The sequence below is a fragment of the Lates calcarifer genome, linkage group LG12 (genome assembly GCF_001640805.2).
Source record: "Lates calcarifer isolate ASB-BC8 linkage group LG12, TLL_Latcal_v3, whole genome shotgun sequence".
Classification (NCBI taxonomy): Eukaryota; Metazoa; Chordata; class Actinopteri; family Centropomidae; genus Lates; species Lates calcarifer.
In genome coordinates this window covers 343,497-369,005 of record NC_066844.1, presented here as the reverse complement: position 1 = coordinate 369,005, position 25,509 = coordinate 343,497, and the positions used below count along the sequence as shown (strand labels likewise).

Below are 25,509 nucleotides of genomic sequence, written 5' to 3'. Positions count from 1 at the left end.
GTATGGCATCAAAAAGTCAAAAAGTCATAGTATAGAGGCGTCCAAAAAAAAAAAGTCATAGTATAGTATGGCATCAAAAATGGTCAAAAAAAGTCATAGTATAGTATGGCATCAAAAATGTCACTCAAAAAGTCATAGTATAGTATGGCGTCAAAAATCAAAAAAAGTCATAGTATAGTATGGCATCAAAAATCAAAAAAAGTCATAGTATAGTATGGCATCAAAATCAAAAAAAGTCATAGTATAGTATGGCATCAAAAAATCAAAAAAAGTCATAGTATAGTATGGCATCAAAAAATCAAAAAAGTCATAGTATAGTATGGCATCAAAAACAAAAAAAGTCATAGTATAGTATGGCATCAAAATCAAAAAGTCATAGTATAGTATGGCATCAAAAATCAAAAAAAGTCATAGTATAGTATGGCATCAAAAATCAAAAAAGTCATAGTATAGTATGGCATCAAAAATCAAAAAAAAGTCATAGTATAGTATGGCATCAAAAATCAAAAAAAAGTCATAGTATAGTATGGCATCAAAAAAAAAGTCATAGTATAGTATGGCATCAAAAAATCATAGCATCAAAATGTCATAGTATAGTATGGCATCAAAATCATAAAAAAAGTCATAGTATAGTATGGCATCAAAAAATCAAAAAAAGTCATAGTATAGTATGGCATCAAAAAAAAAAAAGTCATAGTATAGTATGTCAAAAATCAAAAAAATCATAGTCATGTATGGCATCAAAAATCAAAAAAAAAAAGTCATAGTATAGTATGGCATCAAAAATCACAAAAAAGTCATAGTATAGTATGGCATCAAAAAAAAAAGTCATAGTATAGCATCAAAACACCAAAAAAAGTAAAAAAGTCATAGTATAGCATCAAAAACAAAAAAAGTCATAGTATAGTATGGCATCAAAATCAAAAAAAAGTCATAGTATAGTATGGCATCAAAAAAAAAAGTCACATCAAAACAAAAAAAGTCATAGTATAGTATGTCATCATAGTATAGTATGGCATCAAAAATCAAAAAAAAGTCATAGTATAGTATGGCATCAAAAATCAAAAAAAGTCATAAGTATAGTATGGCATCAAAATCAAAAAAAGTCATAGTATAGTATGGCATCAAAAATCAAAAAAGTCATAGTATCATCAAAAAAAAAAGTATAGTATGGCATCAAAAAAAAAAAGTCATAGTATAGTATGGCATCAAAAAGGTCAAAAAAGTCATAGTATAGTATGGCATCAAAAAAAAAAAAAAAGTCATAGTATAGTATGGCATCAAAAATCAAAAAAAGTCATAGTATAGTATGGCATCAAAAATCACAAAAAAGTCATAGTATAGTATGGCATCAAAAAAAAATCATAGTCATCAAAAATCAAAAAAAGTCATAGTATAGTATGGCATCAAAAACAAAAAAAGTCATAGTATAGTATGGCATCAAAAAAAAATCAAAAAAAGTCATAGTATAGTATGGCATCAAAAATCAAAAAAGTCATAGTATAGTATGGCATCAAAAAATCAAAAAAAGTCATAGTATAGTATGGCATCAAAAATCACCAAAAAAGTCATAGTATAGTATGGCATCAAAAAATCAAAAAAAGTCATAGTATAGTATGGCATCAAAAATGGTCAAAAAAGTCATAGTATAGTATGGCATCAAAAATCAAAAAAAAAAAGTCATAGTATATGGCAGTCATAGTATAGTATGGCATCAAAAGTCATAGTATAGTATGGCATCAAAAAGGTCAAAAAGTCATAGTATAGTATGGCATCAAAAATCAAAAAAGTCATAGTATAGTATGGCATCAAAACAAAAAAAAGTCATAGTATAGTATATCAAAAAGTCAAAAAAGTCATAGTATAGTATGTCAAAAATCAAAAAAGTCACAAAAAGTCAATAGTATGGCATCAAAAATCATAGTATAGTATGGCATCAAAAATCAAAAAAAAGTCATAGTATAGTATGGCATCAAAAATCACCAAAAAAAGTCATAGTATAGTATGGCATCAAAAACAAAAAAGTCAAAAAAGTCATAGTATAGTATGGCATCAAAAATCAAAAAAGTCATAGTATAGTATGGCAGGTCAAAAAAAGTCATAGTATAGTATGGCATCAAAAACAAAAAAAAGTCATAGTATAGTATGGCATCAAATCAAAAAAAAAAAAGTCATAGTATAGTATGGCATCAAAAATCAAAAAAAAGTCATAGTATAGTATGGCATCAAAAAGTCATAGTAGTATGGCATCAAAAATCAAAAAATCATAGTATAGTATGGCATCAAAAATCAAAAAAAGTCATAGTATAGTATGGCATCAAAATCAAAAAAGTCATAGTATAGTATGGCATCAAAAGGTCAAAAAAGTCATAGTATAGTATGGCAAAAATCAGTCATCAAAAAAAAAAAGTCATAGTATAGTATGGCATCAAAAATCAAAAAAAAGTCATAGTATAGTATGGCATCAAAAATCAAAAAAAAGTCATAGTATAGTATGGCATCAAAAATGTCAAAAAAAGTCATAGTATAGTATGGCATCAAAAATCAAAAAAAAAAGTCATAGTATAGTATGGCATCAAAAGTCATAGTATGGCATCAAAATCAAAAAAAGTCATAGTATAGTATGGCATCAAAAATCAAAAAAAGTCATAGTATAGTATGGCATCAAAAATCAAAAAAAGTCATAGTATAGTATGGCATCAAAAATCAAAAAAGTCATAGTATAGTATGGCATCAAAAATCAAAAAAAGTCATAGTATAGTATGGCATCAAAAACGGTCAAAAAAGTCATAGTAGTATGGCATCAAAAGTCATCAAAAAGTCATAGTATAGTATGGCATCAAAAATCAAAAAAAAGTCATAGTATAGTATGGCATCAAAAATCAAAAAAAGTCATAGTATAGTATGGCATCAAAAACGGTCAAAAAAAAAGTCATAGTATAGTATGGCATCAAAAATCAAAAAAAGTCATAGTATAGTATGGCATCAAAATCAAAAAAAGTCATAGTATAGTATGGCATCAAAAAAAAAAAGTCATAGTATCATCAAAAATCAAAAAGTCATAGTATAGTATGGCATCAAAAGTCATAGTATAGTATGGCATCAAAAATCAAAAAGTCATAGTATAGTATGGCATCAAAATCAAAAAAAAACATCAAAAAAAAAAGTCATAGTATAGTATGGCATCAAAACAAAAAAAAGTCATAGTATAGTATGGCATCAAAAATCATCAAAAAAAGTCATAGTATAGTATGTCAAAAAGTCATAGTATAGTATGGCATCAAAAATCAAAAAAAGTCATAGTATAGTATGGCATCAAAAAACATACATCAAAAATCAAAAAAGTCATAGTATAGTATGGCATCAAAAATCAAAAAAAGTCATAGTATAGTATGGCATCAAAAAAAATCAAAAAAGTATAGTATGGCATCAAAAATCAAAAAAGTCATAGTATAGTATGGCATCAAAATCAAAAACATCAAAAAAAGTCATAGTATAGTATGGCATCAAAAATCAAAAAAAAGTCATAGTATAGTATGGCATCAAAAATCACCAAAAAAGTCATAGTATAGTATGGCATCAAATCAAAAAAAGTCATAGTATAGTATGGCATCAAAAATCAGTCATAGTATAGTATGGCATCAAAAATCAAAAAAAAGTCATAGTATAGTATGGCATCAAAATCAAAAAAAGTCATAGTATAGTATGGCATCAAAAAAAAAAAAGTCATAGCAAAGTCATAGTATAGTATGGCATCAAAAACAAAAAAAGTCATAGTATAGTATGGCATCAAAAATCAAAAAAAGTCATAGTATAGTATGGCATCAAAAATCAAAAAGTCATCATCAAAATCAAAAAAAAAGTCATAGTATAGTACATCAAAAATCAAAAAAAAGTCATAGTATAGTATGGCATCAAAAATCAAAAAAAAAGTCATAGTATAGTATGGCATCAAAAAAAAAAAAGTCATAGTATAGTATGGCATCAAAAATCAAAAAAAAAAAGTCATAGTATAGTATGGCATCAAAAATCACCTAAAAAAGTCATAGTATAGTATGGCATCAAAAATGTCAAAAAAAAGTCATAGTATAGTATGGCATCAAAAATCAAAAAAAAAAAAGTCATAGTATAGTATGGCATCAAAAATCACCTAAAAAAAGTCATAGTATAGTATGGCATCAAAAATAAAAAAGTCATAGTATAGTAATCAAAAATCAAAAAAAGTCATAGTATAGTATGGCATCAAAAATCAAAAAAAGTCATAGTATAGTATGGCATCAAAAATCAAAAAAGTCATAGTATAGTATGGCATCAAAATCAAAAAAAAAGTATAGTCAAAAAGTCATAGTATAGTATGCATCAAAAATCAAAAAAGTCATAGTATAGTATGGCATCAAAAATGGTCAAAAAAAGTCATAGTATAGTATGGCATCAAAAAAAAGTCAAAAAAAGTCATAGTATAGTATGGCATCAAAAATCAAAAAAAAGTCATAGTATAGTATGGCATCAAAAATCAAAAAAAGTCATAGTATAGTATGGCATCAAAAATGGTCAAAAAAAGTCATAGTATAGTATGGCATCAAAAACAAAAAAAGTCATAGTATAGTATGGCATCAAAAAAAAAAAGTCATAGTATACATCAAAAAAAAACATCAAAAATCAAAAAAGTATAGTATGGCATCAAAAATCAAAAAAAGTCATAGTATAGTATGGCATCAAAAGTCAAAAAAGTCATAGTATAGTATGGCATCAAAAATCAAAAAAGTCATAGTATAGTATGGCATCAAAAATCACCTAAAAAAGTCATAGTATAGTATGGCATCAAAAAAAAAAAAGTCATCATCAAAAATCACCTAAAAAAGTCATAGTATAGTATGGCATCAAAAATCAAAAAAATCATAGTATAGTATGGCATCAAAAACGGTCAAAAAAGTCATAGTATAGTATGGCATCAAAATCAAAAAAGTCATAGTATAGTATGGCATCAAAAACGGTCAAAAAAAAGTCATAGTATAGTATGGCATCAAAAATCAAAAAAAGTCATAGTATATGGCATCAAAAAGTCAAAAAAAGTCATAGTATAGTATGGCATCAAAAATCACCAAAAAGTCATAGTATAGTATGGCATCAAAAACGGTCAAAAAAAGTCATAGTATAGTATGGCATCAAAAATCAAAAAGTCATAGTATAGTATGGCATCAAAAATGGTCAAAAAAGTCATAGTATAGTATGGCATCAAAATCAAAAATCAAAAAAGTCATAGTATAGTATGGCATCAAAAAGTCATAGTATAGTATGGCATCAAAAATGGTCAAAAAAAGTCATAGTATAGTATGGCATCAAAAAAAAAAAGTCATAGTATAGTATGGCATCAAAAATCAAAAAAGTCATAGTATAGTATGGCATCAAAAATCAAAAAAGTCATAGTATAGTATGGCATCAAAAAAAAAAAGTCATAGTATAGTATGGCATCAAACAAAAAAAGTCATAGTATAGTATGGCATCAAAAATCACCAAAAAAGTCATAGTATAGTATGGCATCAAAAAACAAAAAAATCATAGTATAGTATGGCATCAAAAATCAAAAAAAAAAAGTCATAGTATAGTATGGCATCAAAAATCACCTAAAAAGTCATAGTATAGTATGGCATCAAAATCACCTAAAAAAAGTCATAGTATAGTATGGCATCAAAAATGGTCAAAAAAAGTCATAGTATAGTATGGCATCAAAAAGTCATAGTATAGTATGGCATCAAAAACGGTCAAAAAAATCATATAGTATGCATCAAAAATCAAAAAAAGTCATAGTATAGTATGGCATCAAAAATCAAAAAAGTCATAGTATAGTATGGCATCAAAAACATCACATCAAAAATCAAAAAAAGTCATAGTATAGCAAAAAAAGTCATAGTCATCAAAAATGTCATAGTATAGTATGGCATCAAAAAAAAAAAGTCATAGTATAGTATGGCATCAAAAAAAAAAAAAAAGTCATAGTATAGTATGGCATCAAAAAATCAAAAAAGTCATAGTATAGTATGGCATCAAAAATCAAAAAATAGTATAGTAGGCATCAAAAAGGTCATAGTATGGCATCAAAAATCAAAAAAGTCATAGTATAGTATTCAAAATCAAAAAAGTCATAGTATAGTATGGCATCAAAAACGGTCAAAAAAGTCATAGTATAGTATGGCATCAAAAATCAAAAAAAGTCATAGTATAGTATGGCATCAAAAATCAAAAAAAGTCATAGTATAGTATGGCATCAAAAATGGTCAAAAAAGTCATAGTATAGTATGGCATCAAAATCATCAAAAAAGTCATAGTATAGCATCAAAAAAAGTCATAGTATAGTATGGTCACATCAAAAATCATCATCAAAAAAAAAAAGTCATAGTATAGTATGGCATCAAAAATCAAAAAAAAGTCATAGTATAGTATGGCATCAAAAACAAAAAAAAGTCATAGTATAGTATGCATCAAAAAAAAAAAGTCATAGTATAGTATGGCATCAAAAATGGTCAAAAAAAAGTCATAGTATAGTATGGCATCAAAAATCAAAAAAAAGTCATAGTATAGTATGGCATCAAAAAGTCAAAAAAGTCATAGTATAGTATGGCATCAAAAAAAAAAAAAAGTCATAGTATAGTATGGCATCAAAAACGGTCAAAAAAAGTCATAGTATAGTATGGCATCAAAAAAAAAAAAGTCATAGTATAGTATGGCATCAAAATCAAAAAAAGTCATAGTATAGTATGCATCAAAAATCAAAAAAAAAGTCATAGTCAAAAAAAATCAAAAAAAGTCATAGTATAGTATGGCATCAAAAATGGTCAAAAAAAGTCATAGTATAGTATGGCATCAAAATCAAAAAATCAAAAAAGTCATAGTATAGTATGGCATCAAAAATTCAAAAAAAGTCATAGTATATATGGCATCAAAAATCATAAAAAAGTCATAGTATAGTATGGCATCAAAATCAAAAAAAGTCATAGTATAGTATGGCATCAAAAATCAAAAAAAGTCATAGTATAGTATGGCATCAAAAATCAAAAAAGTCATAGTATAGTATGGCATCAAAAATCACCCAAAAAAGTCATAGTATAGTATGGCATCAAAAAATCAAAAAAGTCATAGTATAGTATGGCATCAAAAATCAAAAAAAAGTCATAGTATAGTATGGCATCAAAAATCAAAAAAAGTCATAGTATAGTATGGCATCAAAAATGGTCAAAAAAAGTCATAGTATAGTATGGCATCAAAAATCACCTAAAAAAGTCATAGTATAGTATGGCATCAAAAATCAAAAAAAAGTCATAGTATAGTATGGCATCAAAAATCAAAAAAAAAAGTCATAGTATAGTATGGCATCAAAAATCAAAAAAAAAAAAGTCATAGTATAGTATGGCATCAAAATCACCAAAAAAGTCATAGTATAGTATGGCATCAAAAATCAAAAAAGTCATAGTATAGTATGGCATCAAAAATCAAAAAAAAGTCATAGTATAGTATGGCATCAAAAATCACCCAAAAAAGTCATAGTATAGTATGGCATCAAAAATCAAAAAAAAAGTCATAGTATAGTATGGCATCAAAAATCAAAAAAAGTCATAGTATAGTATGGCATCAAAAAGGTCAAAAAAAGTCATAGTATAGTATGGCATCAAAAATCACCAAAAAAGTCATAGTATAGTATGGCATCAAAAATCACCTAAAAAAGTCATAGTATAGTATCATCAAAAATGGTCAAAAAAGTCATAGTATAGTATGGCATCAAAAATGTCATAGTATAGTATGGCATCAAAAATCACCTAAAAAAGTCATAGTATAGTATGGCATCAAAAATCACCTAAAAAAGTCATAGTATAGTATGGCATCAAAAAATCAAAAAAGTCATAGTATAGTATGGCATCAAAACAAAAAAGTCACAAAAATCACCAAAAAAGTCATAGTATAGTATGGCATCAAAAATGGTATAGTATGGCATCAAAAATCACCATCAAAAATCACCAAAAAGTCATAGTATAGTATGGCATCAAAAATCACCTAAAAAAGTCATAGTATAGTATGGCATCAAAAATGAAAAAAGTCATAGTATAGTATGGCATCAAAAATCACCAAAAAAGTCATAGTATAGTATGGCATCAAAAATGGTCAAAAAAAGTCATAGTATGGCATGGTCAAAAACATAGTATAGTATGGCATCAAAAAAAGTCATAGTATATGGCATCAAAAATGGTCAAAAAAAGTCATAGTATAGTATGGCATCAAAAATCACCTAAAAAAGTCATAGTATAGTATGGCATAAAAATCAAAAAAGTCATAGTATAGTATGGCATCAAAAATGTCAAAAAAAGTCATAGTATAGTATGGCATCAAAAACAAAAATCAAAAAAAGTCATAGTATAGTATGGCATCAAAAATCAAAAAAAGTCATAGTCATCAAAAAAGTCATAGTATAGTATGGTCAAAAATGGTCAAAAAAAGTCATAGTATAGTATGGCATCAAAAATCACCTAAAAAAGTCATAGTATAGTATGGCATCAAAAATACAAAAAAGTCATAGTATAGTATGGCATCAAAAATGGTCAAAAAAAGTCATAGTATAGTATGGCATCAAAAATGTCAAAAAAATGTCATAGTATAGTATGGCATCAAAACGGTCAAAAAAAGTCATAGTATAGTATGGCATCAAAAATCAAAAAAGTCATAGTATAGTATGGCATCAAAAATCACCTAAAAAATCATAGTATAGTATGGCATCAAAAATCACCATAGTATAGTATGGCATCAAAAATCACCTAAAAAAGTCATAGTATAGTATGGCATAAAAAATCACCTAAAAAAGTCATAGTATAGTATGGCATCAAAAATGTCAAAAAAAGTCATAGTATAGTATGGCATAAAAAAATCACCTAAAAAAGTCATAGTATGCATCAAAAAAGTCATAGTATAGTATGGCATCAAAAATCACCAAAAAATGTCATAGTATAGTATGGCATCAAAAATCAAAAAAAGTCATAGTATAGTATGGCATCAAAAATGGTCAAAAATGTCAAAAATCGTAAAAATCATAGTATAGTATGGCATCAAAACGGTCAAAAAATGTCAAAAATCACCTAAAAAAGTCATAGTATAGTATGGCATCAAAAATGGTCAAAAAAAGTCATAGTATTATGGCATCAAAAATCACCTAAAAATGTCATAGTATAGTATGGCATCAAAAATGGTCAAAAAAAGTCATAGTATGTATGGCATCAAAAACGGCAAAAAAAGTCATAGTATAGTATGGCATCAAAAACGGTCAAAAAAGTCATAGTATAGTATGGCATCAAAAAATCGTCAAAAAAAGTCAAAAATCACCTAAAAAAGTCATAGTATAGTATGGCATCAAAAACGGTCAAAAAAGTCATAGTAGTATGGCATCAAAAAAAAAAAGTCCATCAAAATCACCAAAAAATGTCATAGTATAGTATGGCATCAAATCACCTAAAAAAGTCATAGTATAGTATGGCATCAAAAATCACCTAAAAAGTCATAGTATCATCAAAAATTACCTAAAAAAGTCATAGTATAGTATGGCATCAAAAATGGTCAAAAAATCAAAATCAAAAAAAGTCATAATATAGTATGGCATCAAAAACGGTCAAAAAAAGTCATAGTATAGTATGGCATCAAAAAATCACCAAAAAAGTCATAGTATAGTATGGCATCAAAAAATCACCTAAAAAAGTCATAGTATAGTTGGCATCAAAAATCACCTAAAAAAAGTCATAGTATAGTATGGCATCAAAAACCTAAAAAAGTCATAGTATAGTATGGCATCAAAAATGGTCAAAAACAAAAATCAGCATCAAAAATAAAAAAAGTCATAGTATAGTATGCATCAAAATGTCATAGTATAGTATGGCATCAAAATTAAAAAGTATGGCATCAAAAATCAAAAAAAGTCATAGTATAGTATGGCATCAAAAATCACCTAAAAAGTCATATTATAGTATGGCATCAAAAATCATAAAAAAGTCATAGTATAGTATGGCATCAAAAATCACCTAAAAAAGTCATATTATAGTATGGCATCAAAAATCACTAAAAAAGTCATATATAGTATGGCATCAAAAATCACCTAAAAAAGTCATATATAGTATGCATCAAAAATCAAAAAAAGTCATAGTATAGTATGGCATCAAAAATCACCTAAAAAAGTCATAGTATAGTATGGCATCAAAAACGGTCAAAAATGTCAAAAATCACCTAAAAAAGTCATAGTATAGTATGGCATCAAAAACGGTCAAAAAAAGTCATAGTATAGTATGGCATCAAAAACGGTCAAAAAAAGTCATAGTATAGTATGGCATCAAAAATCACTAAAAAAGTCATAGTATAGTATGGCATGAAAAATGGTCAAAAAAAGTCATAGTATAGTATGGCATCAAAAACGGTCAAAAAAAGTCATAGTATAGTATGGCATCAAAAATCACCTAAAAAATGTCATAGTATAGTATGGCATCAAAAACGGTCAAAAAAAGTCATAGTATAGTATGGCATCAAAAATCACCTAAAAAAGTCATAGTATAGTATGGCATCAAAAATACCTATAAAAAGTCATAGTATAGTATGGCATCAAAAACGGTCAAAAATGTCAAAAATCACAAAAAAGTCATAGTATAGTATGGCATCAAAAATGGTCAAAAAAAGTCATAGTATAGTATGGCATCAAAAACGGTCAAAAAAAGTCATAGTATAGTATGGCATCAAAAATGGTCAAAAAAATCACCTAAAAAAGTCATAGTATAGTATGGCATCAAAAATGGTCAAAAAAAAGTCATAGTATAGTATGGCATCAAAAATCACCTAAAAAATGTCATAGTATAGTATGGCATCAAAAATCACCTAAAAAAGTCATAGTATAGTATGGCATCAAAAATCACCTAAAAAAGTCATAGTATAGTATGGCATCAAAAATGGTCAAAAAAAGTCATAGTATAGTATGGCATCAAAAATCACCTAAAAAGTCATAGTATAGTATGGCATCAAAAATCAAAAAAGTCATAGTATAGTATGGCATCAAAAAATCACCTAAAAAAGTCATAGTATAGTATGGCATCAAAAATGGTCAAAAAAAGTCATAGTATAGTATGGCATCAAAAACGGTCAAAAAAAGTCATAGTATAGTATGGCATCAAAAATGGTCAAAAATGTCAAAAATCACCTAAAAAAGTCATAGTATAGTATGGCATCAAAAATGGTCAAAAAAAGTCATAGTATAGTATGGCATCAAAAATCACCTAAAAATGTCATAGTATAGTATGGCATCAAAAATCACCTAAAAAAGTCATATTATAGTATGGCATCAAAAATCACCTAAAAAAGTCATAGTATAGTATGGCATCAAAAATGGTCAAAAAAAGTCATAGTATAGTATGGCATCAAAAATCACCTAAAAAGTCATAGTATAGTATGGCATCAAAAATCACCTTAAAAAGTCATAGTATAGTATGGCATCAAAAACGGTCAAAAAAGTCAAAAGTCACCTAAAAATGTCATAGTATAGTATGTAGCGTCAAAAACGTTTGATTTACAAGTGGCCTCAGTCTAAAAATATTCAACAGACTAGCAAAATGTTCAGTGTTTTGAAGTATTTATTAGTCCCACAGCTGGGAAATTCAGTAATGCAACAGGAGAAATAGAAAGTAAGGAATGATATAAACAGGACTATGTACACAGTAGTAGATTGGATTTGAGTATTGATTTTGCACTGTTTGAAATAGGAAAATACAAGTAAAACTCTAAGTTAACCCACAAATGCTGTGTAGAGGTGTGTGTGTCTGTCTGGAAAACAAAGTTAAGATGTAAGATTATTCTTAAATCATTTTAGTATAATAATTTCTGAAAAGAAACATAAGGAAAGGCAAAAACTCTCTCATAGGTTTGAATTTTAGATTTTCATTTACCTTGTTAAGTACTGTGCAGTAAAGCAGTTTCAATAGCTGTATGTAAGTCACAGTTCATGTTTATCGACCACTGTTAAATTCTGTCTGATTAACACATGTTCTTGTCTCTGCAGGAGAAGATGATTAGATGAGCAGCTGAAGACCTGAAGTGGATGAAAGAAAATAAGTGTTACAAAGCTGTTAACCAAAGACCTCCATCATCTAACTGCTGTCAAATGTTGATCTCCTGTTGTTCAAGTGTACCATACGTAATGCAGTCATTGGCACATTTTCCAAAGTATAATATGTAGTATTTAATTAATAACTGTCTCACAAACAGTTAACAATCACAGAGATGCTGCGCAGACATGTTCATCTATGGAAGTTACTACATTAATTTTCTATGGTTTCATGCTTAACTTTTAAAAGGTTTTATGGTCATTATTCAGACATATTTTAGGTTGACGGTTTATATTAATCTTTAAAGGTTTTGTACTTAACTTTTTATGGGTTTGACTTGTTTAGACATTTATTTAAGTTTCTATTTTACAGGCTTCATACTTAATTCTTAGAGCTGCATTTTACATTATTGAAAAATACTAATTAAGACCAATTAAAACTGACAAGTTACTGCAGCTGAGATAATGACAGTCAGACTGAAAGGAATAAACTAACACTGACCTTCTGGAAATGTCTTCACGTCTGTCTCTTCTCTCTGTGGTTTAATGGTTCAAGTTTGAATCCTGTGGAGAAAAACACAACAAACATTAATATAAAGATGTGACTTTTAACACATCAAAATAAAAGCACAGAGTGTTTCTGGGTATTGAACTTCAAACTGTCAAAAGACAGAGAAGTAAAAGACCGTAAACCTACAAAGACACCAGAGTGTGGACTAACTGGTTCTGGACTAATCAGAACTAGTCCAAGAGTTAAATCAGCTTTGGAAAGATTCCAGTTACAGTCTGAACTAACTCTGACAGCAGAATGAGTTCCTCACAGTTTTATGATTTGTTGCACTAATGAGAGAGAGAACTGACTGAACATTCATGAACAGACTTAAATAATAAGTTCAGTCTATTTGTGACAAATCAAACTGTCAGACCTCAGATCAGTTACTGCAGATCTATAATGTCAGTGCTCTGTGTTGGACAGTTGATGTAAAGCTGTTTGTGAATTACCTGGAGGCCTCTGTCCTGGTCTCAAACAACTTCTTCATTGTTCAAAGACTCTCTGTGATCATGGACAATGTCTCTGTGATCACGGACGATGTCATGGACAAAGTGGTGACACCTGGAGGAAATCAGAGAAACATACAAAGGAAAATGATCAATACATTACTACCTATTCCTCACCAACAGTTTAACCATGAAAACACAGAGAAATATTCATCATCACAGCTGATCCACAACATTTAACAAACATTTACTGTCACATGACAATGAACCAAAATGATCTGAAATTTTACATTTCTTTCATTAACTGTCAACTAATCACTGGAGGAATCGTGTCTATTTCTGTGAACTGCAGAATGGAAACTAACTTCAGTAAATGTTTTAACTCGTGGTATTTTGAATTCTACTTCAGTTCACAGGCAGAAATGATTCTAACTATTTTCTGACAATTTAATCAGATATTATTATATTCAATACAGGACAATAACACTGTCACAACATTAATAATTCAGCTCGTCAACACATGTTTTTCAGACTGGGTAAATCTTCAGGATACATACCTGTTGTCAGCTGAGAGTTGGTGTTTGTGTCCAGGCTGCAGCAGCTGAACCAGTAAACCTGGAAAACACTGAAAAACAAAGAAGCTCATTAATAAAGACAGTTCACCTCCAAACTCTGAACAGCGGACAAGAATACAACACTGAAAACTAGGGCTGCACGATATATTGAAATGTACCAATGTGCATATAGCAAAGACTGCTTGAACTATGGTAACTGGTATATTCCCATGTGCTGTGCATTCACGCTCTACTTGTCAACATGTTTGTCCAATCAGATGGAGCCGTTCTGCCCCAGACGCCGCCCCCTGTGTAGATGCTATAAACTGAGGTTTTTCTGACGGTCAACATGTCCGTTCATATAGACCAACAACCGGACTCGTGCGTTAAGCAGCTATTTAACAGCTTAGACAATAGAGCACAAACGTTATGATTCAACAAATGTAACTTATATAAAATAGTCAGCTCGACTGAACTCCCACTGGGATGTCTCAGACATGTGGGAATATATATACACACACACAGTGCACAGTGTCCGCATCAGTGAAGTCCAAAATAAGTTTCCCTCTCAGTGATCAACACATTTTATACATCACACAACAGACTATTCATTTGGCAGAAATTTTCACCGGACATTTTGGCTGCTGGTGTTTTCACCTGTCGGTCAACAACTCATGATACCGGCCGAAAGCCGGCATATACCGGCTAACGTGTTATTAACAAGGTGTCACAGTAAAGTGCTCACAGTGAAGGAATGACATGTTATCTTCTCTGATCTGCTGAGTACTGTAGATGTGGAAGCACATTGGGCTGACCTGATGACAGTGGGAGACAAGCAGAAATATGTATAATATAATCATGTGTTTATTGTTGGGATTCTCAGACAGCAGTGCGCTGCTCAGGCTTTGACCCCATGAGAACAGCGCCACACACAGGTTGTGTGTGAAGAGGCAGAGAGCAGCAGAAGAACCATTTTCTTCTTTAAGAGGGAACATTTACTGTTATCTGCCAAATTAAAAGTGATGTTCCCGGGCCAGTGGTTACAGTGGTGGGACCAGGGCTATGACTTAAAGTCATCCTGTGATGCTTTTCATTTTCTCAGTGTCAGCAAAGCCTGCTCACTGTTCACTGAGGTATGTGTTCATTATCACAATATTCAGCAGTGATATCGACCATCGCATGTTTTCCTGATAGCAAGCAGCGCTACGTCAAACTAAACACTAGAACCTTAACAATCCCACTGCGAGTGTTGAGGTGAAGAAATTATTTCTGTGACTGATCTCAGAGAGGAATGTTTAAATAGCTTGTATAATAATTTTTAACACTGTGACCTACTCGAGGTTTGAAGTTTGTGGAGGAGCACAGAGTTAAAATACAGTTTTTAAGCTTGGATTTAACTCAAAGCGGAGCTCAATAAAGTCTCAAGTCTATATTTCTAATTTCTAATCAATATACAGAAGGGGATGGCTACAGACAGATTACTACCACAAAGCTACAGACACACAAGCAGTAACGTGTCTGCAGAGTAACGAGATGCTAACGGAGGTGTAACAGACAAACAGACCGAACAGTTACAGTTACAGTTACCTCCCTCCACAGCTCACACACAAACACAAACAAACACACTTTATCCCACGAAATAACACGACGACCAGAAGGAGAAAAGCCCCAAAGACATTTAAAAGATAAGGCTAATGCTAACGCTCGATGCTAATGCTAACGCTCTCCAACAACGTTAATGCTAACACTAGCCGCTAATGCCCTCCGACAAGGCTCATGCTAACACTAGCCGCTAACGCTCTGCGACAACGTTAATACTAACACTAGCCGCTAATGCCCTCCGATAAGGCTCATGCTAACGCTAGCCGCTAAACTGTCTGCCTTACCTTCGCGCCGCAGTTGTTTTCAGCTCCAGTCTCACTCATGTTCGATACAAAGCAGCACTAGAGTTTGTTGTAGCATCCAGACTCTCGGGTAACGACGTTTTCTAACAGCACTGGCAAACAGAGGCGACGGTTCGAGGGCTGGTTTAAATCTGTTTCCCACTTCCTTTCTCCGCCCCTCTGAGCTCCTCCCAGAAGGTCAGGACCAATGAGGAGATACGTCCCGGTCAATGACGACTTACGTAAGCCAGCTGGCAGAAAAACGCTGATTGGCCGGTCGATTCTTCCGCCTAGCAACCGCCCCTGATTGGTCTTAAAATATATCCATCATGTATTTGGAGCTTAGCCTGGCTTTAAACCATGGATGTATTTATACATATGACAACAGCAACCATCAGATTACGTTTCAAAAATAAGACAGTGTGAAACGGTAACGTGGTTAATTCATGTTGAACATTAATTCATTAATTGTATGTCCTGTAACTATGAGTTGGCAGGTAAAGTTATTACTAAGACTTTACAAATCTTTTTTTTTTTTTAATATTCATAAGGCATCTTCATATGTGCAGTGTTGTGTTCACCGTTTTCCACAGCTACATTCAGGATAAATACATGTAATTATTATTCATCCATGTATTTATTTTATTAAACAGTCCACAGAAGATGATCACTGATGGAGTGTCAGGTGGAGGTGCTGCAGGTCCAGCTCCATCTGTGATCTTCGACATGACGACGATTTACACACTGACAGTTTCTTTTGTACAGATTAGTGTCTGAAAACATTTTCACTCATAAAAGACATGAGTTTGTTCAGAACAGCTGTGGCACACGCAGTCATTTCAAACTGATATCACCAGTGCAAATGAGGGCAACCTTGTTCCAGTTCTCCAGGATTGTTCCTAAAATTCGTCGTCCTCCTGTGCAGCCTGCTTTGTGACATGTGGAGGAATCACACAGTTTAACTATACAATCATTTCCATTAAATAACTTTACTACCCAGGATGTTAGAACCACTGTCTGTGGACTCTGACCAAACAGGAATCACACAGGGCTGTTGAACAATAAATAAAGGCTGTTAATAATAAGACATTCTGATCATATAATCAATGTACAAACTGATCATCAATAAATGCAGATGCTAACAGTTACATTTCATTTCCTCTCTTCTCACGTTTTTCCTGTGTCACCTCACAAACAACAAAGCACATGATGAACCACATGTTTCTGAGCTGTAAAGACAAATGGATTTAGTCATTTCTCTTTCTGATCATCAGAATATTTCTGGGTTTTGTCGACATATTTCCTGGAAAGTGAACTCATCACAGAGAAACTGGGACTTTCTGTTAACATCACATTAGAGAGGAACAGTGTTCATATGTAGACCTGGTTTAAACCTGAGAAAGCTTTAAAGCATCAACAGTAAACCAGAGGACACACATGCTGAGTACGTTAAGCCTGAAGAAATGATTTTCAGTGTCCTGCACCTTTAACTCTGTCTCCTTTTGTTGGACGTCCATCATTTCCTCTGCTGCCCTGCGCTGGATTATCTTCCCTTTCTGCCTAAAAAAGAAACCTGGTAATGACAAATATTTCAATATTTGAGCGTCTAATTTGAGATAAGCCGACCTCGTGGCGAAGCAATTAAACAGCCTGAATAGAGCTGAATGGGTTATCTTAACAAGGCATCAAGGGCGGCTGAAAAGTGACAGAGCTGCAGAGCTGAAAGGCGACATCGCCACCGGACCAGGAACAAAACTCTGGGCTTTGACACGACAACAATAAAATCTGCGTACGTGTGGGGGGGTTCAGCTCCACACCATCAGTGTCTTTACACTTGATGAGGTCCTCTCTGCTATCAGCTGAGAGATAGCAGGTGTCAGTGGAAACCAATTTAAAGCATCCAGAGCAAAGCAAGTTATTAACCACCACCACCACCCCCACCACCCCCCCAGCTCTGTATTTTAGGAGGAAGACTGGAAGAGAGAGAGAGAGCAGAGGAAGACTGAGCAGATTAGTCGACTGACATTCTGCTTTTGTTAATACTCGAGTTAAAAACTGAAAGGTTCTCAGAGGAGGAGGAGGAGGGAGACAAGAAGAGGAGGAGGAGGAGGAGGAGACAGAAGAAGAGGAGGAGGAGGAGGAAGAGGATGTTGAACCTATTAGTATTAATGACTTACAGATGAACTGTGTGCATATGAAAATGTGAGACGACCTGCTGCCCAGTCAGTCAGTCAGTCAGTCAGTCAGTAGTAATTAGTAGAGACTGAAGGAGAAGCTCAGAGGCTCTCAGCCAAAAGGCTGTCGAACCAGGTGAGTGTAGATCCAGGTGAGTGTAGATAAGGAACATCACCATCACACCGTGTCATCATCTAAATGTTCTGTGTCCTCTCTGCAGCTCAGGTAACTGAGTTCATTTAGAGACACTTTACCTGTTTAACCTGAACCAGCTGGAATCAGCCTCAGACCTGTGAAACACCTGCGCACCTCTGCTCTCTGTCATCAGCATTAACACTGACACAGTTCCTGTAACAGCCTCTAAATCTTCCACAAACCACAGCCTCAGCCGTTTCATCGCAGCCCTCCACTCTCTGTTGTTATTAACATGAATATCGACACATTCTCCCAGCGAGGTGCATCCAGCTCGCCTCATCCATTCTCCTCTCCTCCCACTGCACACATCATCTGTTCTGGGCTCCTGGGCGATACATCACTGTGGCGGGGCAGAGAAAAGCTCTTTAAGTTGCATAAACACAATGTCGCCCGGGCACCCACCGGCCGCCGGTGATGGATGGCGACCGCACAGCGAACAGAGAGAGCGGGATTGTTCCAGGAGCTGAGGAGGAGCGACGCCAAACGACTGTCACTGAGGCCGCTCTGCTCAACACCAGGAGGAGCTGAGCTGAGAGTAACTGAGTACATTTACCTGAGTACTCCGGGTAAAACCTCTACTCAGGAGTAGCTGAGAGGTCGCTGAGGTCTGGACCTGGGTCACGATGCGTCTGATAAATCTGTCGACGTGTCCATGAGGCTGATGTTAGAGCAGACCCTCGTCAGAGCGACGCTCCATCCTCCAAAGACTCAGTCTGTTCACCCTGAGTGAACCAGGAAGTGCTTCAACACACAGCTGTAAAACAGACCTGCTTCTACTGCACTCCGTTATCTGACAGCTACAGCTACTGTTACTGTTCATCTCAGGGTTTCACATGAAGAACACAACGACAAGCTTCTAAACTAATGAAAGACTGGAGCAGTGCTTCCTCACTGAGCGTTTTCATTTCAGTTTATGATTCAATATTTCACCAAAAATCAGAGAAACTGAGCTGAGTCCCATGAGTCATGTGACGACCCCTCAGATTATCTGGTGACCTCTGGAGGGTCCTGACCCTATGTTGGGAACAATGGACAGAGTTACACAGTGAGAAAGAGTCACTGTGACTGATGTAACAGACTGAACCCTGAGGACTCAGGCTTCACTCATGGAAACACTCAGGTGTGTCAGAGCTGCCGTTACCATGGCAACACACGCTAAGAGCAGTGCAGGTGTGCTCCTGTAACACCTGAGGACCTGGCTCTCATATCTACAGTATATCTACAGTATATACAGGACAGACAGGAGGCTGCAGGATGTGAATCAGAGTCACCAACATGCAGGGAGCAGCAGCTCCTGGGTCAAAGGAGCCAAAATGGCCGTCTAAGCTTTAAACAGTCTTAGTGAAAACTTCACGTCGTATTCATGAATCACATAAAAACTCTTCCTGACGCAGAGGTTCAAACAGTTTCACGTTCACCCCCGACCTCCTCCATCATCAAACAAACCACACTGACCAATCACAGCTCTTCTTCTGCCCATGTGATCTCTGCTGCAGCTCCAGCCTGAGAACTCACACTCATCTCAGCCTGGTAACACAGTGTTCGTATGAAGCTGCTGCAGGTACAGACCAACAGCAGCAACACAGGAGGCTGTGAAGCTCCAGGAGAACATCTGTTTCACAGCTGGTCACTTCTTTACTTCTGAAGACACAGCTTTAATGTTACAGTAGAATCAAGCCTCTACCTTTTTATTAAACATGAGCACAGGGTTGGATCAGTGAGACAGACTCTCAGGTCTCTGGCTGTCTGCAGCTAACTGGCTTAGAGACTCTGATGTCTCCTCAGACAGGCTCAGGGGGTTAGAGGGACTATTACTGACTGTAAATACTCTGAATCCAGCTGCTGTGAGTGCAGCATGAAGTGACACTACTCATAGTCCAACATGGGGTTTATCTAAAGACCAACACACAGACACAGACTGGACTACACAAATCTACACAATCACTCTGAACCTGTCTCACCCTGAACTGGAGTCCTAACCCTGGGCTTAGTCCTGATCCTGGTCCTGGTCCTGTGGATCGTGGTGCTGAGCTGGTGAAGTCACCAACATGGCGTCATCCCTGTGTTTCCTGACGAGGCGTTCAGGGGACTGACTGAGGAACAGATCTCATCCTGAAACAAATAAAGAGAAAGAAATATTTAAACATTAATTTAGTTATGTTTAACTACTTATACATTGAACTGCCAACAGACTTCATTTATTCATGTATTTTATAACCCATTCATTTCTATATTTATTAACTGCTGCTGATGACAGATAACAGGTTAGTTTACAGCTCAAACAATGAGTTGATTCATTCATAAAAATGATTCTTCATGAATAAAAAACTCATTATGGCCCATTCAGAGTCATATATCACTGTGCTGCTGCGTTCATGTGTTCATCAGTTTAATGTTGCAGCTGATGAAGGTGGAGATGATCGATTCCTGAATTTGATCTAACTTTATAATATAGGTCAGACTTTATTATATCTGCATTAGTGACAGAAGTTTGCAACGTAACGAAAGTTAAATATCGTGAAGTGAAAGGATGAAACAGAAGAAAATGAAAATATAAGTAAAGTACTTCAGAGGTTCAGTAGTTGAGTAAAGTTTCAACTGTTATCACTTCGTACTTACAGACAAATGTTCTGTGAGCTAAGAGAAGAGTTTACCAGAAACAAACGACTGCGAACACCCGACAGGTGCTGAGACAAAGTACGGAGAGAGAGGAGGGACAAAAGGTGCGGGTAGGTCTGTACTCAGAGCTGCAGCAGGTTCAGGTTCAGGTGAAGCTCCCGGCTCCTTCAGAAGAAGAAGAGTCTGTACTTTTAAACACAGAACAAAAACACAAACATTAAATGAATGAATTCATCTTAGATCTTATTAAAGCTTCAGATTCACTCTCTGCTCAGTTTACACCATGACCACTCATTTACTGTCTGGACTCTAATAAAGGCTGACGTTTACAATGTCTCATACATTGTCACGTCAGCTCCATGTTTGTAGTCCAAACACTGACCCCTGCTGTGTGTGTGTTGTGTTGTTACCAGCGTGCTGTGGGTTTTCCTCCACTCCCACAGGAGTCTGGCTGCAGCGAGAGCTGGAATACTAATGGCTTTTCACTTTGTCCTGACTTCCCCTTTACACACTAAAAAAACTTCTCAACTCACTTCAACAACATGCAGAGGCCTCACTCAATTTACTGCCAAGCTCCGCTCTGATATTCAGCAGCTGATAAGGACAAAGAGGAGGAAAAGCATGGACATTTTCTGAAGGGAAAAAGTTCTGAGGTGAAGCTTTTTCAGTGAATCAGACAAGAAAAGGACAAGTTCTCTTTTCCCAGCTGACCTGTTTAACTGACTGTTTAACTGTTTAACTGACTGTTTAACTGTTTAACTGACTGTTTAACTGTTTAACTGACTGTAACAGTCACAGTTACAGTTATGGATGTTAATACAAATAAAAACCTCTGTGGGCAAACACAACCGTTTATAATAAAAATCCATCTGTAAAGTTATTAAAGAATTAAAACAGAAAACTAAGTTTCAACATGTTTTCATCAAATTAAATTGAATTCAAAGTTCTGACTCTTTGTATTTTTCCTCAACAGTGACGTGATGAGCTTCCTGCAGCACTGACTGACTGTCAGCACGTCTCAATGATTCATGACCTGCTTTTAGAGCTAAGACACTTTGAGAGTCACTCTCACACCAGAAGTTAGGACTGAGCCGCTGCTTATTCTTAGACCTCAGCCAGTTCAGAGCTTCTTTTAGCCTCAGGATGTTTTCTGAATACGACCCCTGATCTGTCACTGAGTCCTCCACAGACAGTGAGTCCAGTCTGACCTAAAACTAAAACTACAGCAGCATCAACCCTGAGTCCTTCCTCTGTCTTTCATCATCCCCCCGACTCCCTGTGCCCACCCACCCATCCATCCATCCATCCATCCATCCAACGAAGTGTCTCCCTCCCTCTCTCCCTCCCTCTCTCTCTCCCTCTCTCCCTCCTCTCTCTCTCCCTCCCTCTCCCTCTCTCCCTCCCTCTCTCCCTCTCTCCCTCTCTCTCTCCCTCCCTCTCTCCTCCCTCCCTCTCTCTCTCCTCCCTCTCTCCCTCCTCCTCTCTCTCCCTCTCTCCTCCCTCTCTCCCTCCCTCCTCTCCTCTCTCCCTCCCTCTCTCCCTCCCTCCCTCTCTCCTCCCTCTCCTCTCTCCCTCCTCCCTCTCTCCCTCCCTCTCTCCCTCCCTCTCTCTCCCTCCCTCTCTCTCCCTCTCTCCCTCCCTCTCTCCCTCCCTCCCTCTCTCTCCCTCCCTCTCTCTCTCCCTCCCTCCCTCTCCTCTCTCTCTGGGTAAATAACTTCAGTGAGGAGTGCTGTGACAGGCCGAGGCTGCTGCAGTTATTTCTGGGAGCGATGGTCTGAGCAGCTCAGAAGTTTGATAAGACTTTTGCTCGTAGCTTTGCGATGTGCAGGGATTTTTGGCGGCTGCATTAAAAGCAGATTTACAGGACGAGGGAATAACATTATAAAGCTGATTTACAGAGCTGTCAGTGACAGAAATAACACTCTCTGTCAGCAGCTGTTGGAGACGGAGGAGAATTTGTTCTCTCAGGTTTTTGCCTCCAGTTTCACCTGCAGGGTTCAGTCAGAGGAGCTCCGCCCCCACCTGCACAGGTAATACAAACATAAAGGACCTCACACTGAGACATGTTGGAAACATACACAGAGGAAGCTGAGTGTAGAAACCATCAGGCAGCAGCTTCACATCACCATCAGCAGTTAAAACCAGAAACTGCTTCATGATACAAGGTGTTGGTTTGTCTAAACTCAGCCAAAGATCCTTTGTGAAGGAAGACGCTCCACTCTGTATCACCACTGTACCATCAGAGTGGACTGTGGCTCCATCCAGACCAACACGACTGAAGACACAGATCACATGACCGGTCATGACCGTCTACTCTGTGTGTTTCAGTCACTGGCGGTCGTGGCTGATACGAACCAATCAGGAGGTGAAGGTGAGCGTTTCTGTTTCAGGAGTCACTCTTTGGTTTTGAATCAGGACCCTCAGTATGAAAAACCTTCCACAGCCACATCAGTGAGTTCAACACATTTGTCTCTTCATACAGGCTGATACACACCTGTAATACACCTGTGAATACAACACCACCCTACAGGTAAGAACACTGGGACATCCACTGTCTCTGATTTCATCCAGCATGAGGACAGAAGGACAATGAGGAGATGAGGACGGTGTTTCCACGTGACGCTCTGACCTTCCTCCAGATAAACACACAACAGACTGAGCCTCGCTGTGAGACGGCCGGCGTCACACGTCTTTTATTTTCAGTGATTTCTCACCAAAACTTCAACATGTATGTTTCCTCTCTTCCTGTCTGCTGGCTGTATAGTTCATCCACTCTGCTCAACACACTGTACAGCTCAGTGCACGAGTTTGGTCTCGGCTCACCAGTGTGAGCTGCTGAACATCTCCTGATAAACTCTGCTGTATTCTCCTGCAGAGCTCAGGCTGCAGTTCATGAGGCGGAAACGACTTCTCCCCGCTCGGCTCAGATGAGGCCCCACGCCGAGCCTCGGTGCAGGGGACAGCAGCCGATGTGTTCAGGCTTTGATCTCCTGCATCCACGCATCCTGACTGCAGAGCGGGGTCCTGACTGCAGAGCGGGGTCCTGATGAGGCGGCCGCTCTCTGCCTGCTGGAAACAAGTCTGAAAGATTTTCAGCTCCTTCAGAAACAGATTCATGGAGAAGAAATGTCCGACCACATTTTCTAAAACACACACATGTAAAACAGTGTTGTTCGTTAATTAAACCTGTGTCTGGTATATTCCCTGATGGATTTATCCAATTCAGGGTTTTAATTCTGTTTCCCACTGTTTGTCTACAGAGATTTAGTTTGAAGTGACATAATTTGCCCATGAAACTAAAACACCAACATTTTCTTTTATTGCTGCAAATGCAGCAGAAATGAAATATTTTCCAGTTAACCATAACAGTTACTGAAACCTGTTCATTCCACTGTGTTCAGCAGGATTCAGCAGCCACAGCAGACTGTTGCCTGAAAGGTGTTTAATTCAGCTCCCTCAGATACAATTTCATGGTTGAGGGAGTGTTGCATCTTTAATTTCACATGGGTTTTGTTTTGAAACTGCTGTCGCCCTGAGTGTTTAGAAGACTTGTTTATGTATCACAAAAGGTTTTTCATGATAAAAGAAACTCCAGCGTGGAGAGAGGAGAGGAGAGACGGAGATCATGAAGAACAAAATCAAACAATGAAAAACAGAGTGAAGATGAAACGATGGAGATGAAGGAAGAACAGAGCGTTTTCATTTAACACAGGGAGGTAAAGGTCACTGCAGGGTGTTTTCTCTTAATGCTGCAGTCTACACATTCTGCTAACTCACTGTTATTTTACCGAGCAAATGCATATCCACGCCCCTGAGTCCCTGAACTCAGACACAAACTCTTTTCCCTGTAAAGTGCAGGTTTGTTGTAACGGAGAGAAAGAAGGTCAGGGCCACTGAAATCATTTCTTTCTATTTATCTATTCATAAAAGTTCTCTTCCACAAACCCGCCTGCACAGAAAATACAGCACTTTCTTCCTCGACAAAAAGCACCGCTGTGATCCCCACAAACTGCTGCTCTCTGACTCCACCTGATTTTTCTTTGAGGATATAGAAGACACATCAGGTGTAAGGTTGTTTTCTCTCCAGTCAAACAGGAAACGCACTGTGGAGGTTTCACTGAGAGAGAAGAGGACGAGCAGAAACAAACAGGTCGAGGTTAGAATTTAGTGCCTTGATGTAAAAATCATTCATGTTGATGAATCTGCAGATTAATCAGTGATGAACTGTCCAAACCAACAGACTGAAGATGTTCAGGTTCCTCTGAAATAAAAAGCTATGAATCCCTGAGGAGGTGGAACCAGTTACATTTTCAGTTTTTGCTTTAAAAACAAATAATTGTTTTCAATTTTCAAAATATGATTTTTTTTGGACAATCACCTGAATCTCTAGCTCTAGTTTTAATAGTGTAAAAACAGATAGACTGTGACGCCTCCTGTAGGACGGAGGAGTGAACTGAACCTTCTGTCTGATCTGATTACATCCTGAATAAAACAGGAGAAGACGAGTTAAAATAAAAACAGCTTCACTGCTATTTACTAAATGGAAATTACTAGATTACTAAATATAATTATCAGAGCTCTCTGCCCAACAGGATCACGCACAACATGAGCTGAGTGATTGTTGGTCGACAGAAAATTAATTGGAAAATTCATCTGCACCTCCTCATGAAATGAAGCTGGAAGCTTCAGCTTTGGAAACTTTTTGACAAAGAGGAAATATAAAACCTTCATCTGCATCAGTCTGGAGTTTAAATATGAAACCAATAAAACAAACTTCATAGTGAATCATCAGTCTGATCTGAAACAAACCTCACAGGAGACAATAAGAGAGGTTCAGGCTTCAATAATTAATAATAATAATTAGTTGCACAAACAGAGAAGACGTATGAGATGTAAGCTGGTAGATGAGAAAGCTTAGATTGGCAGAGTGCTGGTGATAAACTGATGCAATCATCTGAAATATTTAAGACAG

At 35.7% G+C, this 25,509-nt stretch overlaps 2 long non-coding RNA genes across 3 annotated transcripts in view; one reads left to right on the top strand and one right to left on the bottom strand.

The window, feature by feature from the left end:
• Positions 1-12,617, top strand: part of LOC127143132 (uncharacterized) — a 115,930-nt gene extending 103,313 nt beyond the window's left edge. The window contains exon 5 of the long non-coding RNA XR_007814339.1: positions 12,068-12,617. This is a non-coding gene — a long non-coding RNA (uncharacterized LOC127143132). The remainder of the gene's footprint in view (positions 1-12,067) is intronic.
• LOC108890720 (uncharacterized) lies at positions 11,637-20,880 on the bottom strand. 2 transcript variants are annotated; one of them, XR_001962192.2, is made up of 6 exons: positions 20,573-20,880; positions 19,880-20,030; positions 13,669-13,736; positions 13,115-13,226; positions 12,615-12,676; positions 11,637-12,097 (listed from the first exon to the last, which is right to left on the bottom strand). It is a non-coding gene; the product is annotated as an uncharacterized LOC108890720 (long non-coding RNA). The 2 variants fall into 2 exon arrangements; XR_007814338.1 differs by lacking the exons at positions 19,880-20,030; positions 20,573-20,880 and adding an exon at positions 15,552-15,984.
• Positions 20,881-25,509: the final 4,629 nt, after the last annotated feature.